The sequence below is a fragment of the Arachis hypogaea genome, chromosome 5, assembly GCF_003086295.3.
Source record: "Arachis hypogaea cultivar Tifrunner chromosome 5, arahy.Tifrunner.gnm2.J5K5, whole genome shotgun sequence".
Taxonomy (NCBI): domain Eukaryota; kingdom Viridiplantae; phylum Streptophyta; class Magnoliopsida; order Fabales; family Fabaceae; genus Arachis; species Arachis hypogaea.
Genome location: NC_092040.1, coordinates 54,222,421 through 54,227,108, shown reverse-complemented (window position 1 = coordinate 54,227,108; position 4,688 = coordinate 54,222,421). Strand labels below are relative to the sequence as shown.

Here is a 4,688-nt window from a genome sequence, read left to right as displayed (position 1 = left end):
TCGGAGTTTTGTGGATCCTTGTTTGGGGATGATGTTTTTGATTCTGTTTGTTTCCTCCTGGAGTACGTGGTGATAGAGGGCTGTCCGGTCGTTCTCCGGTGTCAATTTCGTCCCCTTGTTCAGACGCAGCGCGCTCATCGTTGAGAGGGTTGTCCGCCATGGTAGAGGGATGACTTCCAGGTCCCCGGCAACGGCGCCAATGTTCCGAGGGTTTGCTTGAAACGTGTAGCTCGGTCGTCTGGAGAGGCCCGAGGTGGAGGTTCGGTGACCTGAGCTAGGTATGCAGAACGGTTGGTGGTTGTACCTGCAATGACACTCCGATGCTTAAGTTAGCATGGGTCCAAGCAGATATATGTGTAGATTTGGAATGAATGCCATACCTGGGTGCTCCAGTGTATTTATAGTAGTTGGCCGTGATCTTCCCTGAATAAGATATTCTTATCTTATCTTATCTTTTGGGAGTTTATCTCTATCTTTGTGGAACCGCCTTTTCCAGGCCTTTTCGGCCTTTAGTTTTGGGCTGCGTTCCTTTTGGTGGGCCTTCCTTGCTCTTTGTCCGAGGTCCGACCTTTAGGTGTGAGCTTTAGGACAAGGTCGGACCTCTTGCGGATTTACCGAGTTGGAGGACCCCGGTCAGGGTATGAACAGTTTTCATTCTTCTTCCTCTTTCTTTTCTCTTGATTTACTAAAAAGCTTTCGATCTTAGTCTAATTGGTTAGTTGTCTTAGAAAAAAAACTCTCCATAATTGGATCTCCTTTGAGCCTTGGAAAAGAGAAGATGAGATCATGCTAGAAATGCTTTCTCATGTTGGACCAAATTGGGGTTTGGGCGGATATAGTGACATGTAATCCTCCCAACACTTTGATTTGGAAATACATGTGTTATAATCAGTGACCATACTTCATCTCTTCCCATGAGCAATTAAATCAAGGAATTGGGCAATTGTTCAAGCTTAGAGAGATTGGATTGCAAAGGAATTGGGATCCAATCACTTAAGATTGCTAAGGAGATCAATGAATGCATTGATTGAGGAAGAGATGAGAATGAACATGATCTGGAGAATGCAACATCTCCTAAGCCCAATGAATTCCCCATTTTTGATCTTACCCTTTCTCTTTACTTTATGCCATTTATTTCCATGTTCATTCCTCATATCCCCATTTAAGATTCTGCACTTTATTTCCTGTAATTTACTTTCCTGCCATTTAATTTCCTGTAATTCTCAATTACATTTCTGTTTAGCTCAACTAACACACTCTTCCAACTAAAGTTGCTTGACCAATCAATCACTGTGGGATTCGACCTCACTCTATTGTGAGTTTTTACTTGATGACAATTCGGTATACTTGCCAAAAGGAAATTTGTTGAGAGACAAGTTTTCGTGCATCAAGTTTATGGCGCCGTTGCTGGGGATTGATTTTGTATCGACAATGATTAAGTTGGAAGTCACTAGATTGAGCATTTTCTTTTTATTGTTTAATTTACCTAGTCATTTACTCGTAGTTTCAATTAATTTTCTTCATCATCCCTTATCCCCTCGTTATTTTCTTTTTCTTTGAATTTACTTACAAGTCTGCTCACTAACCCACTAACTGTTTGATAATTTGCACCACTCACACTAACAATCACTCTAACAAGAATAATCACTTTATTTTATTTCTTGATGTGTGCTCTGTTAGTTGTATGACAGGGAGAAGAAGCGGAGCTTCAACTTCCTTTGATTTTGAACCTGAGAGGACCCTCCATAGATTAAGGAGGGAAGCAAGAGGGAAAAGAGTTGTTGGTGCTGAGGAAGAGGAAGAGTACTTTGAAACAAACATGGAAGAGAACTTGGAAAACAACAATGAAGAAGAAGCTCACAACCATGCCAGAGAAGGCCTTGTGAATCATGCTGGGCAGGAAAGGAGAGTTCTAGGCTCTTACATCAACCCAAATCCAGGAAATTGTGGAAGTAGCATCCAAAAGCCCACCATATATGCCAACAATTTTGAATTAAAACTCCATCTCATCACCCTTGTTCAGAACAACTGTTCATTTGGAGGAAGTGCCCAAGAAGACCCCAATCAACATGTAACCACCTTCCTAAGAATATGTGACACTGTGAAGTCTAATGGTGTCCATCCGAATGTCTATAGACTGCTGTTGTTTCCCTTTTCACTCAGGGACAAAGCATCTAAGTGGCTGGAATCATTCCCAAAGGAGATCTTAACAAATTGGGAGGATGTGGTAAACAATTTTTTGGTAAGATTCTACCCTCCTCAAAGAATCAATAAGCTGAGAGCTGAGGTATAAACCTTCAGGCAACAAGATGGTGAAACTCTCTTTGAGGCATGGGAGAGGTTTAAGGACTTAACAAGAAGATGCCCACCAGACATGTTTAATGAATGAGTTCAACTGCACATTTTCTATGAAGGTCTTTCTTATGAGTCAAAGAAGGCCGTAGACCATTTATCAGGGGGCTCTCTAAACAAGAAGAAAACTATTGAAGAAGCCATAGATGTCATTGAGACTGTGGCTGATAATGACTACTTCTATGCTTCTGAAAGAAGCAACACTCGAGGAGTAATTGAGCTGAACCACATGGATGCATTGCTGGCTCAAAATAAGATGATCACCAAGCAGTTAGCAGATCTTACCAAGAAGGTGGAAGAAAACCAAGTTGCAGCAGTCATCACCTCATCACTAGCTCAAAAAGGAGTGAATGTAGAAGAAGAAGGTGACTGGGAACAAGCCAACTATGTTGGAAACTCACCCAGACAGACCCATGATCGATACTCCAAAACTTATAATTCTGGTTGGAGAAACCACCCTAATTTTGGGTAGGGAAATCAACAAAACTAAGGCCAAGACCAGAGACGCCACAACCATAATCCCAACAACAATGCAACTCACTAACATCCCTCACAAAGATCCTATCAACATCGACCTAATCACCCCTCTCAACCACCTAACCTCAACCCACCATCACTAACCGAGGATAGACTCTCCAGTATTGAGACTCTACTTGAAGACATATGTAAAGAAGTCCAAGACAACAGAGTGTTCAAGGATGAAGTGTGAGCTAATATCAAAAACCAAGGAGACACCATCAAGAGGCTGGAGTCCCAAGTGGGATATCTATCTGACGATTGGATTTTTGACGGTTTAGAATTTCACAAATGAAATCTCGTTGCAAGTATAGTTTCTAAACCAATCACTAATCCTTTCATACAAAATATTGTTTGTCACAAGTAACAAACCCCTAATTTTATAAACCGAAGTATTCAAACCTCGGGTCGTTCTCCCTAGGAATTGTAATGAAGTGTCTTGTTATTGGTTGTGATGTGTTTTGGGGTTTTGGATAGGAAATATGAAAAGTAAATGGCAAAGAAAATAAACTAACAACTAACAAAGCTCTTGGCAAGATATGAGAACTAGAAGTCCTATCCTAGTTATCCTTCTCAATTGTGATGAGAATTGTTCATTGCTACCACTTAGTTAACCCTTACTAAAGAAAGGAAAGTCAAGTGGATGAATTGACTTGAGCCACAAGTCCTAGCCAACTCCCAAGGGAAGACTAGCTTTAGTGCACTCCAAACCAATTAGCAATCTCTCTAATTACCAATCAACAAAGGAATTAGATAACTCAAGTGTCACTAATTACTCTACCTAGGCTAAGAGGAACAAAATCTACACTAAAACTAAAAGAGACATTTCAACAAACACATAGAGTGCAATAGAAGTAAACATTATTAAATGCAAGAATTAAAGGAATCTATAACACAAAAACAAGAGATCAACAATAGAAAAGCAAAGAAGAACAATTATTATGGATTACCTCTTATTGAATTGGAAGAATGTAGAAGAATCAATACTAGATCTACAACAAAATGTAAGAACAACAAAGAGGAAATTACAATAGAAGAGTAGAAGAAGATGAATGCAACTACAAAGAATTGAAAGGTAGAAGTAGAAGAGAGCAAAGATTAAAACCTAGATCTAAGAACTAATCCTAATCCTAATCCTAATTCTAGAGAGAAGTGAGAGCTTCTCTCTCTAGAAACTACTTCTAAAACTAAACTTAAACTAATGGTGACAAGTTCAGTTGATTCCTCTTCAATCCTTGGCTTAAATAGCATTAGAAATGAGTTGGATTGGGCCCACAAGGCTTCTAAAATCGCTGGCCACATGTTGCATTAAGTGAACCAGATGGCAGCAACGGCGCGTGCGCGTACTTTGCGCGTGCGCGCCACCATACGTGTAGCAACTATGGCAAATCTTATATCGTTTCGAAGCCCCGGATGTTAGCTTTCTAACCCAACTGGAACCGCATCATTTGGACCTCTGTAGCTCAAGTTATGGTCGTTTAAGTGCGAAGAGGTCGGCTTGACAGCTTTCCGGTTCTTTCATTTCTTCATGAGTTCTCCAACTTTTCATGCTTTCTTTCTTCATTCCCTTGATCCAATCTTTGCCTCCTAAACCTTAAATCACTTAAAAAACATATCAAGGCATCTAATGGAATCAAGGAGAATTAGATTTAGCTATTTTAAGTCCTAAAAAGCATGTTTTCACTCTTAAGCACAATTAAAGGAGAATATACAAAACCATGCTATTTCATTGAATAAATGTGGGTGAAAGGTTATAAAATCCCCTAAAATCAATACAAGATAAACCCTAAAAATGGGGTTTGTCACTATCTCAACAGTTT

At 39.9% G+C, this 4,688-nt stretch overlaps 1 non-coding gene across 1 annotated transcript; it reads right to left on the bottom strand.

Moving 5' to 3' along the window:
- Positions 1–2,272: 2,272 nt before the first annotated feature.
- LOC112804676 (small nucleolar RNA R71) lies at positions 2,273–2,380 on the bottom strand. Its single transcript, XR_003203288.1, has one exon. It is a non-coding gene; the product is annotated as a small nucleolar RNA R71 (small nucleolar RNA).
- Between the last annotated feature and the right edge of the window lie 2,308 nt (positions 2,381–4,688).